At 35.8% G+C, this 27,143-nt stretch overlaps 1 long non-coding RNA gene across 1 annotated transcript in view; it reads left to right on the top strand.

Annotated features, from left to right (window-relative positions):
- LOC145663166 (uncharacterized) overlaps positions 1-27,143 on the top strand; it is a 663,151-nt gene that overhangs the window by 494,724 nt on the left and 141,284 nt on the right. Inside the window, exon 2 of the long non-coding RNA XR_014127158.1 lies at positions 15,265-15,317. This is a non-coding gene — a long non-coding RNA (uncharacterized LOC145663166). The remainder of the gene's footprint in view (positions 1-15,264; positions 15,318-27,143) is intronic.

Raw genomic sequence — 27,143 nt, 5'->3', positions numbered from 1 at the left:
GAAACATTATAACATTTTACGAACAATAAGTTGCATGATCTTGAGCGGACTGTATTGCTTTCTTCAACCACAGTCAAGCAGTGTTGTCAATTTGCAGCAGGTGACAATATATACTGACTTTTCATACTACTGCGAATGTTATTTGTACCAGATATGCTACCTAGAAATATAGCATTCCATTATTAATTACTGTCTTTAGCAAGTTGAAGAATGAATTTATACAATTCCTGGCCATATTCTTATCGCAACTTAATTTTTTTAAATATATAATAGATTTTAAAAGAAAAAATAGATAAATATGATCATCAGTTATGTGCAAAGTTTCCAGTACGTTATTTGAACCTAGGAAATATGTTAAAAATGTATATATTAATAATAATAATAATAATAGTAGTAGTAATAATAATTCAAAGTACTGAATACATTAATTTGTTTATTTGAAACAATCGACTTTTTGATATTTGTTTTCCTTTGAAAATATGTAGAAAATTTCACTTAGGTACCGGTACTTTGCTTCTATACTTAAGTTGGTGTCATGGGGACGATTGTATTATAAAAAAGGGGGAGTGGAGGGTGCTTTTGTTACAAACAATACTGACAATACCGAACATCGTGTTCTTGAACAAACATGCCACGGTTGATTTCAAGCTCAGTTGAGAGAAGGAGACCTTTCGAAAAACGCATCATTTTAACGCTTCATTATGCGGAGTGATATCGTTTCTCATCATGGGGAGGGGGGGAAGAAAGACTTGACACCGAGGAAAACAGCTGAAATAAAAACTTTAATACAAGCTAAAATGTATTCAAATCGAGAGATTTTTAGAAGATCTGATGTGTCTGATGCATCTGTAATACGAATTGAAAAGAAAAGTGACTATTGTGAAGGTCTGAATCACAACGGAGAGACAAACTTGAGCACAAAACGATTTTTACCTCAAGATCTTATGATGAGTGAAGAACATTTGCCTCAGGAATAGATTTGTTAGTGGAAAGGAACTCAAGCAGAAAGTTGCAAATAGTGGTTTTGAAGCCACTGAAAGAACAGTGAGGTGTCGACTCTCTAATATGAACCTAGAGGTACGCAATTTTGCGAGGAAACGAAAATTAATCCCAGCCATGATTTGAAAACGTTTTCTTTGAGATGACATACAGGTGCAAATTACGATAATAATTATATTATGCGTACTGTAAAACACGTAACGTCCCTCTTTGGTCATTATATGTTTCCCCAAAGAGAATATTTTCTGGTTCTTATCCACTTTGAAGAACTCAAAATGGACGACAATCGGGCATGCCTCGCTCAAGATGTCTGCGCAAGGATTTCTTTTATTTATTTATTTATTTATTTATTTATTTATTTATTTATTTATTATTTAAAATGGGGGAGTTAAGGCATAACCTTTTCTTCCACTCAACCATATTCTTCTTTCTTCTGCTGTGTCATGGCGTTTATGTCCTTTATATGTAATGGTCTTTTATAGTAATATTTCGTCTTCTTTAGCACATAAAGAATATTGTACTGCCAATTTAATCATAACAGCTTTCTATAGTATTATATTGTCTACGAATTAATAGTATTTAGTTAATTTCCTTTGTTTATAATTAGTTGTTTTGAACTGACCAATGAGAAAAGTAGAAAAATAAGCCGGCGCGAAAGCATACTTCCGGCGCATACTGGAAAGTATGGCGACTATTTACTTAGCCATTGTATTACGTCGTCTGTTCAAATTTCGACCTAGCCCGTTCACATAGTAATTTTATTCTACTTATTTGGATAGTCACCATTGTATTGAAGGTTGTGTTAGTTACAAATCTATTTTCAATGTTTCAAAGCACGTTAAATATCAAAAACACCTGGATGTCTACGGATATATAGCTATGTTTGCAGAGAATCATGGACTCTCCTTTGTCTATAAATCGTAGAAATAACGAACACTGTCAGGTAATATCATTTACTCTAATTTGCTCGCTGAAATAGGATTCTCTTCAGAGGTGGAAATTATCTATGTCTACGGAAACAAATATTGCTTGAAAGACCAATTAGTCCAGAGATACAAAGAAGTCGCATGTCTACGTATTTCGTATTAGTGAAATAGATATAAGTCATTTCATTTGTACGTAAGGAATCATTAACTGAGTGGAAGTGGATAATTATAGCAAATGATTAATGGTAGGGTACAGGACACAACTAAGTGTCTTAATTAGTAATTTGTGTATTAGCAGTGGGAACTATGTCTCGTAATAATTGTCTTTTTTTTTCTGTTGGTATTCTGTAGTCATAATGATGTTCTAAAGTTAACGAGCTCCACTCTGATTAAACTCCTCTCTGCACCAGCATAGTAATTATACATATCGTTGCATTGTCTTTCTTCATGTCCATATAAACAAACTGTCTCTAGTGTAAGTTTAAGTAACCATGTCTTCACATAATGAGTGTCGCAACAAAATAATTATATATTCATGTCTTTATCAATTTGTATGTAAAACATGTGTGCTAATGTTTCGAATTCACTTATCGTAATATCTGTCTATGATCTTGCACTATCAAATATATTTACGTGAAACTAAAGTCTGTAGAATATATGTATTGTCACTTAGTGAATGCTGTTTAGGTCAGAGACGTCGAAGACAGTGGGTATCTGCAATTCTATGTATCGATGCTATAATAATATGGGTTTGTTGAGTGCAAATGTTCATGTTTAGTTGGCTGTTGGCTGTATATAGCACATCCATTAAATATTTCTGATACTAAATGTAATGTTACTGCTGCGATTGTAAATGGCAAAGGACGTAGTTTATTGGAAGCCATGTCTCTTTTGTGGTAGTCGATAGCGGTCAAAATTATGAGTGGAAATGTCATAGTAGTAATTGCGTTACTTTGCCTAACTTTTTGGCCCCTGGGTCCCTGCCTCAGGACCCATGGTCCCTGGCCGGGGTCAATGACCTAGGGGTACCTAGGACCACCCCCTCTAAATTTTGGCAGGGGTACCTTGGCCCACCCCCTAAATTTTGGCAGGGGTACATAGGACCACCCCCCTTAAATTTTGGAAATTGCCAAATCTAAAAATTCGGTATGGTAGCCTAGGACCATAGTATGTACCTCTATCAGTATTGGGTGTCTATGTCGTTCCCTTTCATGGGTAAAAAATTGCCAAAAATTCAAATTTCGGGGGTTTTTGACCTAATTTATCCCCTTGGATGAGGTATTATTACCCTATATGGTTGTATGGGCGTATACAGGGGTCCATTACCTTTCATAAGACATGGGTATATTAATGCACCCCTTGAAAAATTTGGGAGGGGTACCTTGGCCCACCCCTTAAATTTTGGAAATTGCCAAATTTCAACATTGGGTATTATAGTACAGGACCCTAATATGTATTATGATAAATTTGGGTGGTCCACCTCATTCCCTTTTAGGGATACATAGGACCACCCCTCCTTAAATTTTGGAAATTGCCAAATCTAAAAATTTGGTGTGGTAGCCTAGGACCATAGTATGTACCTCTATCAGTATTGGGTGTCTATGTCGTTCCCTTTCATGGATAAAAAATTGCCAAAAATTTAAATTTCGGGGGTTTTTGACCTAATTTATCTCCTTGGATGAGGTATTATTACCTTATATGATTATATGGTCATGTATAGGGGTCCATTACCTATCATAAGACATAGGTACATTTGTGCACCCCTTTAAATTTTTGGGAGGGGTACCTTGGCCCACCCCTTAAATTTTGGAAATTGACCAATTTAAACATTGGGTGTTATGGTACAGGACCCTAATATGTATCATGATAAATTTGGGCGGTCCACCTCGTTCCCTTCCAGGGGCACAAAATTGCCAAAATATAAACGTAAGCAATACGTTGTACCACGTGTTTGGTCTTTTGGCCCAATTTATCCTCTTGGATGAGGTTCTATTACCTTATATGGTTATATGGTTATGTATAGGGGTCTATTCCCTATCATAAGACATAGGTACATTTGTGCACTCCTTTAAAAATTTGGGAGGGGTACTTTGGCCCACCCCTTAAATTTTGGAAATTGCTCATTTTATATATTTGGTATTATAGTACTGGACCCTAACATGTATTATTATGATAAATTTGAGTGGTTCACCTCGTTCCCTTTTATAACATAATTTGGTAAACGTTTTCTAGGACCCATTGGTGTTTCTCTTATGGCCAAATATTCAAAATTTAAAGGTTATTAACCGGCTTTATTATTAAATGAGTACAGGATTTATTACTTTTTCATAAGACACAGGTGTATTTGTGTACCAATCTTAAATTTTGGGAGGGGTACATTTCTTATTGTCATATCAATAATTGGTAATTGTTCTTTGGGTAAATCATTGTGATCACGTGATCAGTTATTGACCTATGATGGGATTAGGAGTCCAGGACATTGGTACATTTAAACTTTGTAGGATAATTTGAGAATGCGTCATTGGTATTGATTATTACAGCCAAATATAAACGTAAGCAATACGATGTACCACGTGATTGACCTTGATGAGGTAGTGTACAGGGATACATAGCTAACCTTATTGAATCTTATGACTCATAGTCTTAAGGGAATACATGCTACAACACTGGCAAAGTTATTGTTGATGCAATTTGATTGGTTGATCACTATCTTTCGTGCAATCTGATTGGCTGATCACTATCTTTCGTGCAATCTGATTGGCTGATCACTATCTTTCGTGCAATCTGATTGGTTGCTGATTTTCAAATCTTTGCTGCATTCAGTTTTAAGTTTTGTTTAACATTTAAAAATCTTGGTTTCGTTCAACATTTTGGACTCACTGATAAATATGATCAAAACCGTTTATTTGTTAATCGAATAGTTAAAAACCGGATAAAGTTTGACGGTTAACCGTGAAACGTAAATTTTTTTAGTTTGAAATTTTTTGTTTGAATTTTTTTGTTTCAGAATTTTGTTTGAAATTTGTTTCAAAATTTTTTGTTTGAAAATTTTTTTGTTTGAAATTTTTTGTTGCAAAATTTTGTTTGAAATTTTTTTGTTTAAAATTTTTTGTTCGAAATTTTTGTTTTGAAATTTTTCGTTTCCAAATTTTTTTGTTTAAAATTTTTTTGTTTCGATCTTTTTTTCGTTTCAAAATTTTGTTTCCAAATTTTTTCGTTTCAAAAATTTTGTTTCAAAGTTTGGTTTGACATTTTTAAAAGTTTGTGCACTCATTAGTAAAGAACCGGAACTGTTTAGAACAAAAACCTCTGGCAACATTGTGGTGCAATAGTACACGTCAGAACATGGTGCAATAGTACACGTCAGAACATGATAATGAAACGTCATCAGTTTTGCATCATCGTTCGCGTTAGTATTCATGATAACGTCATCATGGCTACTTGTCTGCAGTTTCTAAACACACGTGATGTGATGAAATCATTTACCAAGATTACTGATTTACAACAGAATGTACCTTATAGAATCTTAGCTAGCCAAATGATCCCTACAAAGTTTGGATTAAGAATCGTAGTGAAGCTTGAAAATGATAAGAATATAATTTTACCAGCAAGATATTTACCCATGGAGGCATCAAAACAAGAAGAACTGCTGCGTTTCTTAAATACTGGATCTGTATCTTTATGTTACAAAGGATTCTTGGGTCGAAGTCATCAACTTGAATTTAGTACACAGCCGGATTCGTCAGCCATTGTGATGAAATCATGAATTAGCACATCAGACACAGTTGTATGAATGTGGTTGGTCGGCATGACGTCAGTAACTGTGATGAAATCATGAATTCAAATGTCAGCACATTCCTTTCCAATGACGTCAGTCGTAGTTCTATAAATCAACCAATACCGTGAAATCATTTGAGCAAGTGCTTTTCAGGAGGAAAGATGTGTACTTCTAACGATAAAGAGTTCATCTTCGCAAACTATTATCCAATAAATATATTTCAAACAAAACATGTGATGATTGGTATCAGTGCTAGAACATTTGAACCAGTGATTCGATTGGGCAAAGCAGAACAATTTGGTGTACAACTGACCTGTGAAGAATGGCACGAATCGACCAAATGAACGATGAGTTAAATGTGACCATAGTCAAATCATTAGGCTCAAATCATGAAGTGGTGCTGCGTACAGTCCTCGAAGAGAAGATGGTGCTGTTACGTAAAAAGAGTACATTCCATGTCCCTCGCAACATGGTGTATCTAACACAAACTGAATGGAACAAATTCATCAGCGTATTTCAGTGTGTGAAACATGCAGTGGAAGTGTGCAACAAAACAAGTATATTCCTGAAAAAGTACTATTTTGAAAAATGTGTTATGCATATTGTACAACATGTATCTAGATATTGTGATGGTTGTCAACATCGTTCGTGGGTGCATACCTGTATTGATAAACAGTTTATTTGTGATCAAATGGACATTGAGTTTCCACCAATTGATATTGCATTAGACCTTAAAAGACTTCAACTAGAATTAAAATTATATGCTAAAGACAAACTAGTGCAAGAAGTTCAAAATACATTGTATCGACAATATCCAGAACCACTATCTGGTATGGATGTATGTGGAGTGTAATAAAATGATCCATTTCAATGAATTGTGTTTTTTTTCATTTCAAGTACAACCCCATGTTCTGACGTGTACTATTGCACCACAATGTTGCCAGAGGTTTTAGTTCTAAACAGTTCCGGTTCTTTACTAATGAGTGCCCAATCTTTAAAAAAAATGTCAAACCAAACTTTCAAACAAAATTTTTGAAACGAAAAAATTTGGAAACAAAATTTTCAAACGAAAAAAATTTCAAACGAAAAATTTTAAACAAAAAAAACTGGTAACGAAAAATTTCAAAACAAAAATTTCGAACAAAAAATTTTAAACAAAAAATTTTCAAACAAAATTTTGCAACAAAAATTTTCAAACAAAAAAATTTCAAACAAAAAATTTTGAAACAAATTTCGAAACAAAAATTTTTAAACTAAAAAAAAATTCAAACCAAAGTTTCAAACAAAAATTTTCAAACGAAAAATTTTCAAACTAAAAAAAATTTACGTTTCCCGGTTAACCGTCAAACTTTATCCGGTTTTTAACTATTCGATTAACAAATAAACGGTTTTGATCATATTTATCAGTGAGTCCAAAATGTTGAACGAAACCAAGATTTTTAAATGTAAAACAAAACTTAAAAACTGAATGCAGCAAAGATTTAAAACTCATCAACCAATCAGATTGCACGAAAGATAGTGATCAGCCAATCAGATTGCACGAAAGATAGTGATCAACCAATCAAATTGCATCAACAATAACTTTGCCAGTGTTGTAGCATGTATTCCCTTAAGACTATGAGTCATAAGATTCAATAAGGTTAGCTTGTATCCCTGTACACTACCTCATCAAGGTCAATCACGTGGTACATCGTATTGCTTACGTTTATATTTGGCTGTAATAATCAATACCAATGACGCATTCTCAAATTATCCTACAAAGTTTAAATGTACCAATGTCCTGGACTCCTAATCCCATCATAGGTCAATAACTGATCATGTGATCACAATGATTTACCCAAAGAACAATTACCAATTATTGATATGACAATAAGAAATGTACCCCTCCCAAAATTTAAGATTGGTACACAAATACACCTGTGTCTTATGAAAAAGTAATAAATCCTGTACTCATTTAATAATAAAGCCGGTTAATAACCTTTAAATTTTGAATATTTGGCCATAAGAGAAACACCAATGGGTCCTAGAAAACGTTTACCAAATTATGTTATTTTATAATTCCCAAATTTAAAAGAGAACATAAACATATAGAGGTAATAAACCATATAACGTATTAAATAGGGGTCAATAACCTCCGAAATTTGATTTTTGGTAGTTCTTTACCCATGAAAGGGAACGATGTGGACCATCCAAATTTATAGTGGTACATATTGAAGACCTGTACGAAGATACCAAATGCTTATATTAAACAATTTCTAAAACTGAGTGGATGAGTCAAGATACCCCTCCACAATTTTAAAGGGTGTATCAATGTACTCATGTCTTATGATATGAAATGAACCTATATATATATATATATATATATATATATATATATATATATATATATATATATATATATATATATATATATATATGACCATATAAACATATACGGTAATAAGACCGCATCAAACGGGATAAATTGGGCCAAAAAACCAAACACGTGATACAACATATTGCTTATCTTTATATTTTGGCAATTTTTTTTTTACTCATGAAAGGGAACAAGGTGGACCACCCAAATTTATCATGATACATATTAAGGTCATGCACTATGATAGCAAATGCTTAAATTGAAAAATTTCCAAAATTTAAGGGATTGGCTGTGGTACACCTCCCGGGGTGCATCAATGTACCTATGTCTTATGATAGAAAATGGACCCTATACAAGACCATATAATCATATTAGGTAATAGGACATCATCCAAGGGAATAAATTAGGTCAAAAACGAAACATGTGGTTGTACTAAAATTTGGCAATTTCGTACCCATGAAAGGGAACAAGATGGACCACCCAAATTTATCATAATATATATTAGGGTCTTATACTATTATACCAAATGTTTAAATTGGGCAATTTCCAAAATAAAGAGGTGGGCCAAGGTACCCCTCCCGGGGTGCATCAATATACCCATGTCTTATAATAGGGAATGGACCAATATACATAACCATATATTCATATAAGGTAATAGGACCTCATCCAAGGGGATAAATTGAACCAAAATACCAAACACGTGGTTGTAGTAAAATTTGGCAATTTCGTACCCCTAAAAGGGAACGAGGTGAACCACTCAAATTTATCATAATAATACATGTTAGGGTCCAGTACTATAATACCAAATATATAAAATGAGCAATTTCTAAAATTTAAGGGGTGTGTCAAAGTACCCCTCCCAAATTTTTAAAGGAGTGCACAAATGTACCTATGTCTTATGATAGGGAATAGACCCCTATACATAACCATATAACCATATAAGGTAATAGAACCTCATCCAAGAGGATAAATTGGGCCAAAAGACCAAACACGTGGTACAACGTATTGCCTACGTTTATATTTTGACAATTTTGTACCCCTAAAAGGGAACGAGGTGGACCACCCAAATTTATCATAATACATGTTAGGGTCCGGTACTATAATACCAAATGTTTTAAATTGGGCAATTTCCAAAATTTAAGGGGTGGGCCAAGGTACCCCTCCCAAATTTTTAAAGGAGTGCACAAATATACCCGTATCTTATGAAAGGTAATGGACCCCTATACATGACCATATAACTATATAGAATAATAACACCTCATCAAAGGGGATAAAATCGACCAAAAACCAAACACGTGGTATAACGTATTGCTTACGTTTATATTTTGGCAATTTTATACCCCTAGAAGGGAACGAGGTGGAGCACCCAAATTTATCATGATACATATTAGAGTCCTGTACTATAATACCCAATGTTGAAAATGGGCAATTTCCAAAATTTAAGGGGTGGGCCAAGGTACCCCTCCCAAATTTTTCAATGGGTGCATTAATATACCCATGTCTTATGAAAGGTAATGGACCCCTGTATACGCCCATATAACCATATTGGGTAATAACACCTCATCCAAGGGGATAAATTAGGTCAAAAACCTCCGAAATTTGACATTTTGGTAATTTTTTACCCATGAAAAGGGAACGACATTGACCCCCAATACTGATAGAGGTACATACTGTGGTCCTAGGCTACCACACCAAATTTTTAGATTTGGCAATTTCCAAAATTTAAGGGGTGGGCCAAGGTACCCCTCCCAAATTTTTCAAGGGGTGCATTAATATACCCATATCTTATGAAAGGGAATGGACCCCTGTATACGCCCATATAACCATATAGGGTAATAACACCTCATCAAAGGGGATAAATTGAGCCAAAAACCAAACACGTGGTATAACGTATTGCTTACGTTTATATTTTTTGGCAATTTTGTACCCCTAGAAGGAAATGAGGTGGACCACCCAAATTTATCATAATAGATACTAGGGTTCTGTACTATAATACCAAATGTTGAAATTGGCCAATTTCCAAAATTTAAGGGGTGGGCCAAGGTACCCCTCCCAAATTTTTCAAGGGGTGCATTAATATACCCATGTCTTATGAAAGGTAATGGACCCCTGTATACGCCCATACAACCATATAGGGTAATAATACCTCATCCAAGGGGATAAATTAGGTCAAAAACCCCCGAAATTTGAATTTTTGGCAATTTTTTACCCATGAAAGGGAACGACATAGACACCCAATACTGATAGAGGTACATACTATGATCCTAGGCTACCATACCAAATTTTTAGATTTGGCAATTTCCAAAATTTAAGGGGGGTGGTCCTATGTACCCCTGTCAAAATTTATGGGGTGGGCCATGGTACCCCTGCCAAAATTTAGAGGGGGTGGTCCTATGTACCCCTAGGTCATTGACCCCGGCCAGGGACCATGGGTCCTGAGGCAGGGACCCAGGGGCCAAAAAGTTAGGCAAAGTAACGCAATTACTACTGTCATGCTATTTGAGGAGGGAGCTGTCAACTCAGCCGGTCACATATTGAAGTTTTCATATGTTTGTAAAGTACCACACAAATCATTCTATGTCCAGCAAAATTATATTTTGTATAATCCGTCCGATATCGCCCTAATGTATACCCTGTGTGAAAAAAAGTCTGTATTTAATGACATATCTATCAGGGCAAGTAACTTTATAATACTACGATGACTTCAGTGCTACTTAATGACTTCAGTGCAACTAGGTTAGGTCGTTATTAATGTCAGTGAGGAAGAATTAACTGTCGATTATCGACTGACGAAATATGATCAAATATCGAAACATAAAGGACTACCTGTTTGAAAATTATGAAATTATTTTACAAAACTTTGAAATATTCTAAACAAAGTCTCAGTTGTGGGCTTTAAGAGCGGACTACTTTCTGAAAAGGGGGATAATCCCGTTATAAATTGGACGTCTTGTCATTCTCTCCGACTTTGTGGACAATATTGACTTCATTTCCTTGTTAATTTGCTGAGCTCAGAAAATGAAACGACACTTGATATGATGAAATATTAATATTTGTAAATGTCTTAACAAATGTTCCTCAAATCAACTCAAATTTCGAAGTACTGGAACTGCATCTCCATGCAATCTCCCCAAAATACATAATTGGGATTTAGCTTTTTGTCTGTTACTGGGTCAAACATATTTTTTTTACATGGTAAAAAGCCAAGGAGAGGTGCTTTGAGGAATATAATTGTAAGAAGTCGACTAATGAAGTATGGTCGTCACAACTTTCCCCATGAATGAGACCGATTCGCTGTGTCTAAGCATGACCCTGTTTGAATTTCGCAGTCAGAACGTGCTTGTAGGCCGGAGCCAGAAGTTATTTAGGCATGTCTAGCGTGCTTCCTTTTTGACAGCCGCGAAGATTCAAATGTTTCTTCTAACGCAAATATACTCTCTTGGTGTTAAAAAACACCTTAAAAGTTTCTCAAAATAATATGTTATATACTTCCTCTTTGAAGGATTTTAAGTGGCAAATGTTTGAGTTCGTTTAATCTTTATTCATTCCTCGAATAAGCATTTCAGTTCTCTGACTCTCTTGGAATCCACTTACACAAAGCTCACAATAATACTTTAAACCACATTATCTGACTAATCATCCAGGACATCCTATGAAAATTTAAAGTATACTGATAGTTACGAACGTTTTTTTTAAAATCAAATATCAGAATTTATTATTCGTAAATAATAGGTGAACATTAAGGGCGCTGATCCTAGGATGCCGGTTGGGCCAGTCTCCTCAAAGCTCATTGGCCCCCTCTCCCTTCATTGTATTGATGAATATACAATATTTGGCATAATTTGAATGCAATTTGTCTCAAAATCCTCAAATATGCCTTCTGCATCTGAATGCTCCCTGCCCCCAAATTTACAGAGAAATCGGCGCCCTTGGTGAACACTCACCAAAAATGGGTAACAAAGAGTTGTTTACACTTACTAGTTAAATATCGATGACTAGTAAATGAGGGAGTTTTTATATATCGCACAATGAGTTTAATTTACCTTAAAATTAGAAAATTTGGAATTTCGAACTATTTTTACAGAGAGATTTCCTTTTGCTCTAAAGTCTAGCGCGTGTAACTTTGGGACTTGTGAGAGCACAAAAATTAATTTCACACTCATTCAGTTTCTTTATTCGTCCGTCTCCTTTAGCCTAAAGAGCATAAGCGTAGAAAGGTAAACTAAAATATTAACTCATTTTGAAGTATTTGATCAAAAGGTAATGCAAATCCAGAACTGTCCCATGTAAACCGCGACATACGGGAGCCATAAACCAGTTACAACGAATTTTTAGGTATCTGTACTGCTTTTAACACTCATTTCGTGGAATAATTTGGGTACTACGTGTAGCTAAGTTACTGATGGTGCATCTTCTTCTCATATGCGTAGTTTTGAATTTCAAACAGTCTCTGCTATTAGACAAATTATGCGTTTTTTCGTTGTATTTTTTAAAATATTTCTCACGTCCTTAATTTTGTGCTAGAGGTCATTTACAGCGAAGATATTTTTCTATTGAATCATAAGGATTTATTAGCAATATACTGTTTTGACTAGGGATGCGCACGAGACAAGATTTGTGGCTGTCTCGTCTCGAAAATATGCTGTAAAAGTGATGTCTCGACTCGAAAAATGTATATTTCTCTATTTGAAGGGCCGTGTCTCGACTCGTCTTGTGCACATCCCTAGTTTTGACGTTGTCCTACTTCACAAAATGGCAATTTTTTTTCTAAACCTATTGCCAACATAAATTAAAGCTGCAATTTTGGTGCAACAATTTGCAAGAGTATCTTTGGTAAACTGAACCCTTGAGTACCACTTTTGCATAACAAATCCCTTGAGTAGCACATTTGCACGAATATTAGGCCAACGATTTCATTAAGGGTGCAAGAAAAAAATACCGAAGCGTGGTCACCAACTTTCCTTTAGTTTCACATTCAGTGAACTCTTCCATACATCTACAAACCTACCGAGTTGAGTTGAGTTGACTTTGAGTTTAACGTCCCGTTCAGCAGCGAGGCTATATGAGACGTGGACCTACTGATTAACGTGGAATCCGAAGCACATGAGCTCCCGCCGTTTATCGAACCCGGGTTTCCTGCGCCAAAGGCACGTACGCTAACCGCTTAACCGCGAACGAACTCTACAAACCTACCGAAAATACATTTACTCGGGGTGGGGCGTGAAGAACAAGGGTTTGATTCACAGTAGGGGTCCAGGTGGGTCAGGTCAGGTTAAATTGTAGGTCCACGTTTCATATAGCCCCCGTGCTAAAGGAAAAGCTAGACTCCAATCCAACACATAGAAGGGCACCGTGACTCAACGGTAGAGTACTTATCTCTTGTGCCTTGAGTCCCTGGTTTGATCCCTTGCCAAGCAAGTTTGTGGTGAACAACATTATATCCGTGGTTTCTCTCGATGTAGTTTGGTTTCCTCCTACTTTTTTCATTCCACCAATTCTTTCATCATTATACATTTGCTTTAATCATCCATTTGCTTTAATCATCCATCTCTCGTGTCCTAAAAGGGTAAAACGTGGGACGTTACACTGAAATAATTCATTTTCATTTGTTTCTAATCCAATTCAAGTAAATCTGACTTCTTCCTGTAATTCCATAAGTGACCTAAACAAATGCCGACCATGATTTCCACGATATACCAATTTACAACCGGGAACTAAATCCCACATATTGAATGTAATATGTGGATAGTATTGTTACTTTATATTACTCCTTAAGTTAAAAGTTAAAAAGAAAATTTTATTTTCACCTTCACTCACACTTTCACATACACAACGCTCATGTATACTCTCTCTCTCTCTCTCTGTCTCTCTTACTCTCTCACGCACATAAAAAACACAAGAATAGGAAAGAAGGAGAGTAGTCATGCTGTTTTACCCACTTTCCACTATAATAGTAGGCAAAAACTACGTAAAGTCCGACTTCTGTCGAAAGCCAATGGTGTGCAGGTGTGACATTGTCGGATTTCGCTTCGAGAAATTAAGATATTGAAAAACAAATTCATTCTTACAAATTTATTAACGCTATGGTGACATATATCATAAGGACGTACCTTTGAACTCGCTTTCTTCTAATCCAGAAACGAAGCTAGTGGATATTGCAAAAAGGAGGACACGCTTTAAACGTCAGGAGATTTGAGTCGGGCTGTTTATATCCAACCCCAGACATCTGTTCAGAACTACTAAGATTGGACAACGGATTTTCCATCACTTAAAGTTTAAATCGTCACGTTATGAATTGTCTGGTCACAGGATCCAGGTCCAGGCGGATCCAGGAGGGACAATCGCCCCTCCACCAGAAGAGGAAACTTTCTTATAGTTATATATAAATAAAATCCATCCCAGAGTTTGGAGCTCTTAAAAGTAGTTCTAAGTAGCAGTATTGCAACCCACCGCCCCCCAAAAGTCCGTCCTGGATCCGCCCCCTGGCAGAACATCGATCATTTGTCGTAGAAACGTCATTAAAAGCAACGAGTCATTGATTGTTACTTAACGTGTATTTAGTCAGCAAGTCAGTATACATCGAAATCCCAGTTCTTCACCCCACACCATACTGTTGTCTGTTACGAGCTTTCAGGAAAAGCCTTGTGCGGTGAAGAGACCTCCAGCAAAACCACACACACTGTTCGAACATCAGAGAATATTGAGAAAACAATCTGAAAAGGATGTAATTTTCAAAAAGTAGATGAGGTTTGTTTCATATCTAATTATTATAAGCAAAACACTTTGAGTTATATTTCAATCAGAAAACAACAAAATATTATCTGAAATAATTAGTCTGGTTACAATTTCAATTTGGAAAACCGCAAAGCTTCTCTGTCAGACCTTGTATAAGAAAAGTTTCCAGCCCTGTGTTAGTTACCGGTACCAGATAAACAAGAATTTTAACAAAGCTACAGCCAATTACCACGCACGAATTCGTCCTTTTTTTTTTCTATTTGCTTAACAGATACAAACTTGATAACCAAACACGAATGTCTGATTTTCATAATATCCTGTTTAGTTAAAACGCATTATATAAAGTAGAATTCTCAGAATCATTAAATTATTACTATTATTAGTAGTAGCAGCAGTAGTGCATTGAATTGAGTTTCTCACTGTAAAATTACTATGCTAATTAATTAGATTTTGTTGTGCTTCTTTCACAGAGATCATCACGCAGTGTCTAGGAAATCTCTAACAATCCAGAGGGAGATTGTTGGTAAGTAAACTAATTTGTTTATATTATTATTTATTTCGTAGTACGCATAAACTAATTGGTAGAAAATGGTAGTTAGGAAGTATCCCTAAACTAATAAGATGTGACATATTTTATATTTCACATTATATCAGTATGCTTTTCATTTAAAAGTATTTTATGCATTTTGTACCTTACTATAAACAGATCACTCTATGCAGGGATACTCAAAATGATCTTCCCGATTACAAATTTTAGTAGCTCATGTTTCCAGGCTGGTACATTTCATAAAAGTGATATCTAATGAAAGAGAAACTCAAAAAAGTTTTAGTGTTTGGCAAAGCTGATGTACTAGTTGCGCAGCTCGCCGATAGGACGACAGTAACACAAGATGGCAGCAAATGAAGAGAGGAAAGCTTTCCCCTCCCATTCATTCACTAAGAGTTTTATGTATTTTATTTATACAGTGTAAGTCCCAAAAGTATCGAAAAATATCAGAAAACTAGATTTATTACAAATCAAAATACAAACAACTAAACTCTTTACACTAGTCCTCTACTGTATTGACAAACAGCTGCCAGTGTTGCTGCTACTTTCATACGTCTTCTGGAAGTCGGGAACGGATACCCTATTCAAACAGCCCCTTCAAAAATCGCTCTGCTACAAGCTCTTCTTGATACTAAGGGGAGAAAAGTCCATCAGTGCCAGATTCGGATTGTAAATGGACGGCATTTCTTCTGTCTATTACACTACAACTGGTGAACCATCTGGACACACACCTTCTTCATGTGCGATTTCTCTGTCAGATTCCATGAACAACTGATTTGATAGGTTGGAAGCGTTCACTATCATTGGCTACCTCCCCTGAGGCTTTCTTAATTATGTAGAATTTCCCAACGCTTGATGGTTTTAGTTTAAAGCAAAATTTGATCTCATAACGTTGATCCATTAAATCTTTTCTTCCGACATTACTAATGAACTGACTTTCAGTAAGACTATGATCCTCACTCTAGCATGACCCAGGCGACTGAGTCGGGTATCATTCTGTAACGGAGACTCCATCAAAAATCCCGTTTTATCCTTTCCAATCTACTTTATTCAAAGTCTTTCAGGTCTGCCGTTTGAGCTCACTGTAACACTCACACATGAACTGAGTATTGATATAAGACGAGAAAGATTCACACCACATGCAAATTATCAACAAAATGCGTTCGGCTACAGCAACGCTAGTTGTCTCATAACGCGCGAGAATTACGTGTAATTTGAGACTGCTGTTTACAGTATTCTGTAAAACCTTCATATTTTGCTGATAGTACCCTTCGCAGTGCCATAATAAACCCTTTTGTGGGTCACGGTGCTGCAGGGTATGTGTGGAATTCTCAATCACTGACTTATTTTGAAGATGTAACAATTGAAGCGCTAAGCTGTAGAGCCCCCTGAATTGATTTATGTATATTTTACCCTGGTTAGTAGTGCGGGGCCTTTTTCTCCTTAAGGGTCATTTTCTGTGAAAATGAATGGTTCTTTTCATTTGGGCTATATGGTTAGCGTATTGAGTTTTAGGTCAGGGACCTGGGTTTAATTTAAGGCGAGAGCTCACGCACTCTGGATCCCACGTTAAGCCATAAGTCCACATTTAATATAGGCTTCTCTGCTGAATGGGATGCTGAACTCTTAATCAATCAAGTAGTTCTACTACGGGGAGCACCATAGAACGAAACAGTTTAGCACATTAGATCGTTCGACTTTAACTAATATATATTACAAGAAATGGTAACTATCAGAACTATATAGTGATGTTGTGACTCTTTTCTTATTCTGCATTCAAGATTAACAGTAAGACACGGAGAGTAATAACATCAAAGCGAGCTTTTTTTTTCGTTTTAACATTGCAATGAATTTTACATTTTAAACGTTTAACAATGGGCGGATAATTGAAATAAATCTGTTACCATCATAAAAATCTAGTGATGTACGACATATCACATATACAAAATGAATAACAGGATAAATTAAATATTCAATAGAGACAGACGGAGCGGAGGCCCTTTCCTTGGTAACCTCAGTAGTTAAGTGGCCAGTTATTGAGTCTCTGACATACGCATTTTCTATAACTTTACTTATGTCCTCGCTTCTACCCGAACAGGAAGAAAGTGGCTCTCATGTGATGTAACAGAAGCTGATCTAACGCTTCAGAAACTTACAACTTGAAAATGTAAGTTCGGAGTTTGATATATTGTTAAGATTTCAGTTGTTTCCGGGGTTGCGAAACTGATGCTTAGTTTGACGCGAACAGCACTAACACTTTGATTGGTTGAGTTGTAAAAATTATTTTTATGCTCACGCCAAGGCATGAGTCTTCCAATCATCGAAAAGTATTAATTAATTCATTAATTTCATGGATATGTTTATACTTTACACTTTACATTGGCTTGATTTTAACTACAAGTAGCATACTGAAAGTCGTGAACAAAACTTTTTCACAACCGTAATCTTTATTTGTAAGTGAAACCGAATATATCATCTCAATCTACAAACTTTTCTTCCACTTTTCCACGTGCTCTTCATTTTTTGTACACATTTTTCCCATCGTTCTGCAAGTTTGAAAATACCCTTGTGATAGAATTCCGTACCAGCTACCTGTAGACACTGACGCACTGCTTGCCGAATATCCTCCAGTGTCTCGTAGCGATGGCCTCGTATCTGTTTCTTCACAAAACCGAAAAGATGCTGATCGGAGGGTGCCATGCCGGGACTGTAAAGAGGATGTGGAAGTGTTTCCCACCCAAATCTCCTTATCTGCTTCAGAATGGCACATACAATATGCGGACGCGTATTATACTGTTCAAGGATGATCGTCTTTCCAGGACGTTTATCACACAAGGCACAACGGAGCTTCAAATGTGTCTGGATGTTGCGGGCAGAATTTATGGTTTGTCGAGGCTCAAGAAAGTCAACCGGAATGCAATCCTGTGCATCCCAGAAAACGCTCCCCATAACTTTCTCCACTAATTGCACTGTTTTCGCTTTCTTCTTCGGAGGCGAATTCAAGTGGTGCCATTTCATACTTTGTTGTTTTGTTTCAGGTTCCTAATGATGAAACAAGCTTTCATCTCCAGTGACAATACTCGTCAAAACGTCATCACTTTCATGTCGAAATCTCTGAAGAAGGATTTGGCCAATAGTTCGTTTCTGACGTTTGTGATCCACGGTTAATAAACGTGGGACCCAACGGGCACAAACCTTCGATAACCCAAGCTGTAAATCATTGCTTGCACTGCACTATGTCCAACACCAAGTTTTCCAGCGATTTCATTCACAGTGATACGTCTATCTCCCCTAATCAGCTCATCAACCCTTATCTTGTTGCGTTCCGTGGAGGCAGCTCGAGGGTACCAGCTGCGAAACTCATTTTCGATACTCATGTTTCTATGCTTAAAATGTTTCACCCACCTCCTAACACTGCTGGCACCCATGCACACATCTTCATAGGCATGTTGCACTCTGCGTTGAATTTCAGAAACATATTGGTCCTCTTTAAGAAGGAATTCAATCACAGCACGCTGTCGAAACGAAACATCGCTGCCTTCCATTTTGAAAATCCTGCCTGTGGTTATGTGCTAGCAACAAACAGCGTCAAAGACTGGAAAGAAAGAAAGGTCTGTAGATTGAGATGATATACTTGGTTTTACTTACAACTAAAGATTAGGGTTCTAAAAGATGTTGCTCACGACTTTCAGTATGCTCCTTGTATATTATCAACTAAATTATTTGACGAAACCATGAAATACTTTAAAAGATCTGATTTAATTTAATTTCAATTCATAAGCAATTTTATTTAGTTCATGCTCTGTCAACGACAATTATCAAGCTTTGCAAGAACATAGACCATCGGTGTAAAATGCATAAACAACTGTAACATTATTGAGAAAAAGTATGCATTAACAATAGAAAAGATAAATTCGTTTGAACAATCACTTCCTTCCGTTGAGTATGCAGTAGTCAATTGTAAGTCCTAATATTATTCAAATCCCAATATGTCAATGTCAATTCGAGACACATATTTTCTTCACGTTCGATCCTAGCCATAAGAACTAAATACATGTTTTTGATTGGTTGCAGTTTGCGATTGTCCAAACATTCTGGTGCATGTATGTATATTATAGTAGGTCTAATAGAAGAAAATTGAAACTTTGTGTGTTGATAAAAATAAAAAATGATAATTATGTTTGGGTTACATTTCGTAAGAACATGGGGCATAGTTTTTTTCAAGCGCTACCCTAAAAATATGTATTTTGGTCACAAGGAAACGAGTGAGGTTCGAAGTTAGACCACCGGAGTGTAACGTAATGTCACGTTGCATTATCATGATCGTAAGGGTGGAACAAAAGAAGCCATGCGGGATCTAACGCACTTCACTCGCTGCCGCTCGCTCAGCTGTTTCGTAACAGTAAATAAATGACATTTAATGCATTATATATTACGTACAAAGGCAAATTAATATTGTTTTTTTATTTTACTTTAGTGATAAAAGTGTTATAAAAAATTCTGATTGAATCCATGGTGAAAGCGATTATCATTACTAGCACAATGCACGAGCCCGCTTGGCCACAAGGACCAACAGTAGCAAGCGTTTGATTTCTGCTATATGTACGATACGTGCCGAGAAACGAATAACTTCAACCAATCAGAACCGCGTATTTAGCTCCTATGGCTAGAGTCGAACGTGATTAAGGATATGCATTCCAGACAGTAGCGACATAGATTCAATGTACTATCAAACCAAAGTATATCTTATAAATAGTTAACAGAAAAAAAAATTTTTCTTCCTTTAACTACGGTGTATAGTTATCGCTTTAATTAATTGCAATTACTTATAAATTGATACAGTACTTTACAGAACCACAAACCATGGAACAACAACATAATTAGCACACTAAACATGGATGTACATAAAATTATTCATTGAAAGCAGGAAATAATTTACTTACGCACTCTAAAGGAACAGTAAATTCTAGGCATTATATTAAAGGAAACATAGGTTACTAAACGAATATCATATAAAATTACTAGTAATAAAATTTATCACATAAGAACAAGATGAAAAATATTGAAAAAATGGAACATATTTGCTCTCATATTGGATTAATTTTTGCACTGCCATCTGTTACTCACTGTATTTATGGCAATAATAATCAGGAATAAATGCACGTCGCTGCAGCCATGAACGGCTATGATAAGGCATTTCATAAATATCTGATAACATGTAAGTGGCAGAACTGGATTAACACATATGGAAGCCCGGTGCTAGAAAAATATATGTGGCCCTTGCTGACGTCACCTAATACATTTCTGTGAAAGTACAGTATAGGAAAGTTAAGGGAATATGTTTTATATTTTTGGTCATATTTTATTTTATGATGATGATTGTATCTTATATGATACAGTTTGCACATCCAGTTGAGATTTTGCATGTTCAGGTATGTTATGAACACCAATACATAGCAGTTCTGGAAATATCATTCATGTTGAAGAGAATCAAATATAAACCATGACTTTCCAATCAACAGTGTTGGTGCAATAGCTATTTTACTGCGAGTCTATGATTTTCTCTATACTAACCAGATTAATGGGGCCCAGGGGCTTACTCGGTTGTCCATGGCTCGTAATTTTTTGTGCATGAATATATTTTTGTTATACAGTGAAATCTGTCTTCAGCGGAATCGAGCGGGACTCGCAAAAATTTCCGTTAAAGACAGGTTTCCGCTTAATGGAGATACACCTTTCCGTTAAAAAAATATATATGCTTATAACAGACATAATGAGAAAATATATTGATGTACGCAACTTGTTCAATTACAGTACTTTTTCCTTCTACGGATTAATACCCCAAAAAACTTAAAATAAACACAAAATATGCTGTGCACACTTTCCTTTATTTTTCCCAAAAGTCAAGCAGGATTTTTTGCATACATTGCTAATACTTGGCTGCGGTATACTTCAGGACACAGAAAAGCTTTCTCTGGAATTTTGAAAGTCCTCTGAACTCTTTCCTCCTTGTTTTGACGACACGTGATGGAGATATAACTTCTGCTTTACCTCAATTTCTTTTTCCCAGAACTTTGTTTTGTCAGTTTTCTTCTCATTTCTGTTGGCTGTCACTAGTTGCTACACAAGCGGAACAGAAGTACGCCTACAAAGAAGACTGACAGCTGACATGCTACGTAGGACTAGAGAAAAATTGTGGGAGATGAATATGAGTAGTGATTGACGGTCAACACTGCCCATAAACATTTAACAAAAGAACGAAGTATTTATCGCAGACAGTATAGGTTTACCCTCTCACAGGATGTTTAAAAATTTTCTAAACGATGTAGTCTGAAACTCAGAATTTTCCGTTAAAGGTTTATTTTGCTTTCCGTTGTCCGCATAACAAGTTTCCGCTTAATGAACGGACTTTTACATGTCTTTTACTCCAAAATCCATGGGACCATGAAATATTTCCCTTTAAGACAGTTTTCCGTTTAATAAAGGGTCCGTTGAAGGCAGGTTTTACTGTATTTATCGAATGGACTAGGTTTCATTCGGAAGTCCAGATGACACGTTAGTGCCCGTTCCTTGTAAGATATATTAAATAGTGCTGCGGTGGAACACACGTTTGCTGTAAGGTGATGAGCTGATCACCAGCGTTTTCTGGAATACTGAGGGCACTCGTTTGATGAATTCTCTTCCAAGCTGTGCTGCACTGACCAGAGTATATTATCGTGAACTAGGCGTTTAAGGGAATAAAAGAATATAAGATCGCCGTAGAAAGCTATCTGAAATTTTGCTGATGTGTCAAGCTAACAGAAAGGTTGTAAGTATAGCTGCAAATTTCGAAGAAAAAAGAAATGTTGCCTCGTCAAACTTAGAACCCTCAAAACTTTTTTCTGTTCTCTAACTGAGTAATAATAATGGACTACGTTGCAGTAGTATTGAAGCTGTTATGGTTGACAATGATTTCCTAAACACTGAAACTCCAGATTATCTTTCTTTCCGGTTTACGAAAATCTTTTATATATAAGAAGTGATTTGCACCAAGGAGAAATTATTTGGGAAATACATAGAAAGACAATTGTTCTATAGCGATCAATGTTGAAACAGGAAAGGTTGGTTTCTATCACTGCTGGTTTTAGTATAGTAATGCTTGTGGGGATGGTATCTCTTCCTGAGATGTATGTAGAATCGATTTTAAAGAAAGAAAACACTTGTCTTTATTTATTATAACTTTTGTTCTATGGCTATCCGCAAATGGTTGATTACTACCAGTTCTATCTTCAACAAAGGGTTATAGCTAAGTCGATCCCAAAAACAGCTTCTCGATATTATATTATATTTTCGCTCTATAGAAATCAATATCAAAACTTGAAGTACGTGTAAGTTTTAACAACTTCCGGTTTTGTCAGAGTGTTACGATTGGCTATGGGATAGTTTGTTGCGACGTTAAATTGATTACATAAGATCTCTTGTCGCTATGTATCACCGTTTTTGTTTTATGCCTATCAACGTTAAAACAGGTTGATTTCTACCATTTTCAGTTTGAATAGAGAGTTATTGGAGGAGATGAAACATATTTTTGAGACGCTTAGTCGATTGAAAAGACGGTTCTACATTACGTCGTTGAAGATGTGAATCCTCGTATGTCCATTTTTTGCTATTTTGAGTTCTTAACATAAACCTGATGAAAAAAACAATAACTCATGTGCTAGCATACTCTCGTGCGTCACAACCATCCATTACTGAGAAACAATCGATTATATCGTTTGCATGTATGTCGATTCTTGGCAACTTCAGGTGATATCTCGTATGCCAATGACTTCAATATATAGCCATATGTGTTGTGATCAGAACAGCTGTACGAGGTTGTTTTTAAAGAATAAAGTACTTTTTAGAAGGTCTGAAATGTTAATATTGTGAATAGATATAGTGACGTTTCTTTGTCTCTTGAAAAACTAACACGTTGGACATACTGTAGAGGTATCACATCTTCAACGACGATATGAATTTCCATTTTTGCTCTAAGAGCTGTCGACTACAGACAGACAGACGGGCAGACGGACATAGTGATTTTATAAGAATTTCGACAGTTAAGCACAGCATAGATTACAGGTCTAAAAGTGCATTTAAAAATATTGAAACACAAAGTGTATGTATTTGATGATATATTTTTCTCTTTTTTTGATATTTCAATTTGAACCAACGGTAAAATAAACTTTCAATTTGATTTTCAAAATCAATTCTTTTCAGTGACAGATTTTTTATTTGTTGGTAGTCAAAGTGAACTTACTTTCAACATGTACATTACTTACTCATGTCTTTTTATTAAGCAAAAGCTGCTTTAGGGAATGTTTTACTTCACAACATAAGCTTTTCCCGTATGATTGCCTGTTTATCTGCATTACATCCAGAAGTCATGAGAACAGAGTTATACTCTATTAGGTTTTATCTATAAGGAAAATATCGGATATTAATACATCCTCCTCCTCCTTCTTTTCTTAGTAATGCAACGTTATGCCTTTTGTGAGGCAGGATATTGAGTGGTATGTTTTGTTTTAGTCTATACATGTTTGTGTTTATGTTTAAGCCTAGCGTTACAACGTTTGTTATTTGTTCTATATAAGCTTTTGAGTATTTTGTGCATCCGATTTCCTGTTTCCTTGTTATATTATTTATTCCTTCTTTCCTAATATTGTATTTCCTTATTTTGTTAGCAACAAATTCTATATTTATTTTATTTGCTTATATATAGTTGGTACATAGAGCTTCCTATGTCCTTAGTGTCGACACGTACAGTCCGCAGCAAAAAACCTGCAACATGAGCATGTAAGTTTATTGTGAAGCTACGTTTAACAGCGGAGGGAATCAACATAACGTCTAAGTGGCACGAATACGCCAGGAGAAACCTCGGCGTCCTCCCCCGCACATTTATTTTGGAACAAGATACTTCGACGTTTCACGATAAACTTACATGCTCATGTTGCAGGTATTTTGCTGCAGACTGTACAATAAATCTAAAAAATCTAATAAATACTATATAATCATAGGAGCTCCTACATTACATTACATTGCGAGGGCTAGGGGACGCTGCACAAGACACAAACGGCACAAGGATTAAACATTATAAGACCTAAACAGCATTGACCTAGACCTAAACCTAAACCTAAAACTCATTTGGAGGCATAAGACCTTAACGACACAAGAAATAAAATCATTTGGTGGCACAAGACCTAAATGGCATAAAACAAATTGGCATAAAACCTAAAACTCATTTGGCGACATAAGACCTAGATGGCACAAGACCTAAAAATCATTTGGTGGCACAAGACCTAAGCGGTTTAAAACCTTAACGACACAATACCTAAAAATCATTTGGGGTCGAAGGCCCTAAACAGCATAAAACCTAAAACTCATTTTCGGCACAAGACCTAAAATTTAGGTCTACAGTTTATATTTTCAGATCTTATGCTATATAGGTCTTATGAATGTTACTCATTTCAATATATCCATTATTCTGTCTACATTTATTGAAGTATCGATTTCTTGAATATATATTTTAATACTTTCGATGTACGATATTTCGATATTTGGATTATTTTATATTTTAAAGAAATAGAAATTTCGGCATTTTCCTCAGAATTATTTATCAATTTTCTGACTTAGTGTGCTACGGCACTATCTATCTATCTATCTATCTATCTATCTATATATATATATATATATATATATATATATATATATATATATATATATATATTGTTTGGAATAGTTTGGAAAAAAAACTAAGTTTGTTATTTCCTTGTGTCTTTCAGTTTTGTGGTTTTCCTACTATTTCTTTGACTTCTTCTTTCATAGTTTTCCATTGATTTTCTTTTATTTTAGTTTCGTCTCTTTGATGTCCTTTGATTCAGCGTTATGTTTGCGTGTTCTTTTTCCCACAATTATTTCCAGTACTTTTCTATTTCGTCCGTTTTTGTTTGTTCTCTTACCTTTTTTTAGTCTAGTTCTTGTAAAGCTTGTTTTTGTTCTAGTGACTATTATCCTTTTGTTTTTCTCCTGTTATACGTTTTTCAGTCTCCTGAGATACTTGAATTTGTCATCCAATCTGTTCTCGTCTTCCATCATTTGTTTCTTCTGTTTTTCGTGTCTGATATTTGCCTTGTTGAAAATTGTCTGCATATCGTTCATTAATTGTTTTCTCATGTACCATCTCCTGCATTAGTTTATTCTTCCTACTCCCTCTTATTTATTTTTTTTTCTGTTATCCTTTCTCCTACGGGTACTTGGGTTCAATTGTTCAACTGTATTTTCATTCTTTTTTGTCCTTCTTTCTCCTCTTTGTCTTTCTCTTATTGCTAGGGCTGCATGGTATATAGGGTTGCCAACTCCGGAAAATAAAATTACCGACACTCTCTCAAAATTCCCTATGATATAGGCCTAAGTATGAAGAATCTCTGTTCGGTTTCTTCCATGGGAAGGAAACATACTATCGTGGACAAAAGTGCATTATAGCACATGTATTCTGCATAACCTTAGCATATTGAATAATAATCTTAATAGGTACATTGTACTAAAAATAAGAAACCTAAGTCGGTATTGATCATTTTATTATATTTACCAGTGACGGCCGCTTCTTTAAAATTATCGAAAAAGAGAACAAAAGTATGTTAATTCCTACGTGACAGTTTCTGTTTTACAAAATCAAATTTACTCTTTAAACACTTCAACTACAGGAAATTATTTTAAGAAGTCCTAAAGAAGGATGTAAGTTGTTATATGCAGCAGCTAGGGAAGTGAAACCAAACAATGCAACATTGTACTAATGAAATCCCTAAGACTTATTTACCAAAAATCGATTAATAATTTAAATTTATCGTTATATTTATGCCTCACAACTATGACAAACTATACTCTTCTGACTCTATTGTTGTTTGTCACAATAAAATCTAATTGTTATCAAAGTTCTTATGTTATATAAATTTTAAAAAAAAACTATCATAGATTAAAAAAAATATATTGCTTAATTTATAATCTAGGAATTAATTCGTGCGGGTGGACAAGAGATGGCGCAACGAACGGAGCGTCCCACAGTTCCGTGTATCCACACATGTGTTGCAAACCCCTGTCATCGCGTATCGTTCGTAGTATAGGGCAGTGGATTAAAGCGTCAACAACACCAGTTTGTAGTTAAGTGAACATGGCGCAATTTGTGCCTGATAAAGTGTTTTTGTGGGGTGTCCTGCTGCATTACTTTAACATGCAGAAAAGTGCGACTGAAAGTCATCGTATTTTGGTGGAAGTGTATGGTGACCATGCTCTAGCTGAGCGAACGTGTCAGAAGTGGTTTGCACGGTTTAGAAGTGGTGATTTCGGCTTGGCAGACCAAGAGCGAGCTGGACAGCCAAAAAAATTTCAAGACGAAGAATTGACAGCATTGCTCGAGCAGGATTCGTGTCAAACGCAGGAACAACTTGCAGCAGCATTAGGCGTTGATCAAACAACAGTCTCCAAACGCTTGAAAGCCATGGGAATGATTCAAAAGATGTCACATTGGGTTCCACATGAATTGAAAGACAGAGACGTTGAAAGACGAAAAACCATTTGCGAATTGCTGCTTCAACGACAGAGCAGAAAGGGGTTTCTGCATCGAATTATTACGGGTGATGAGAAGTGGATCCATTACGAGAACCCTAAACGAAAAAAGGCCTGGGTGAAACCAGGTGAACCAGGTCCATCACAACCAAAACGAGATATTCACTGTGCAAAGGTTATGCTGTGCATATGGTGGGATATGAAAGGTGTGGTGTACTATGA

The sequence above is a fragment of the Thermobia domestica genome, chromosome 10 (genome assembly GCF_964235325.1).
Source record: "Thermobia domestica chromosome 10, izTheDome1.hap1.1, whole genome shotgun sequence".
NCBI classification, from domain to species: Eukaryota; Metazoa; Arthropoda; class Insecta; order Zygentoma; family Lepismatidae; genus Thermobia; species Thermobia domestica.
Note: the sequence above shows the minus strand (reverse complement) of the source record. Positions and strands in the feature narration are given on the sequence as shown.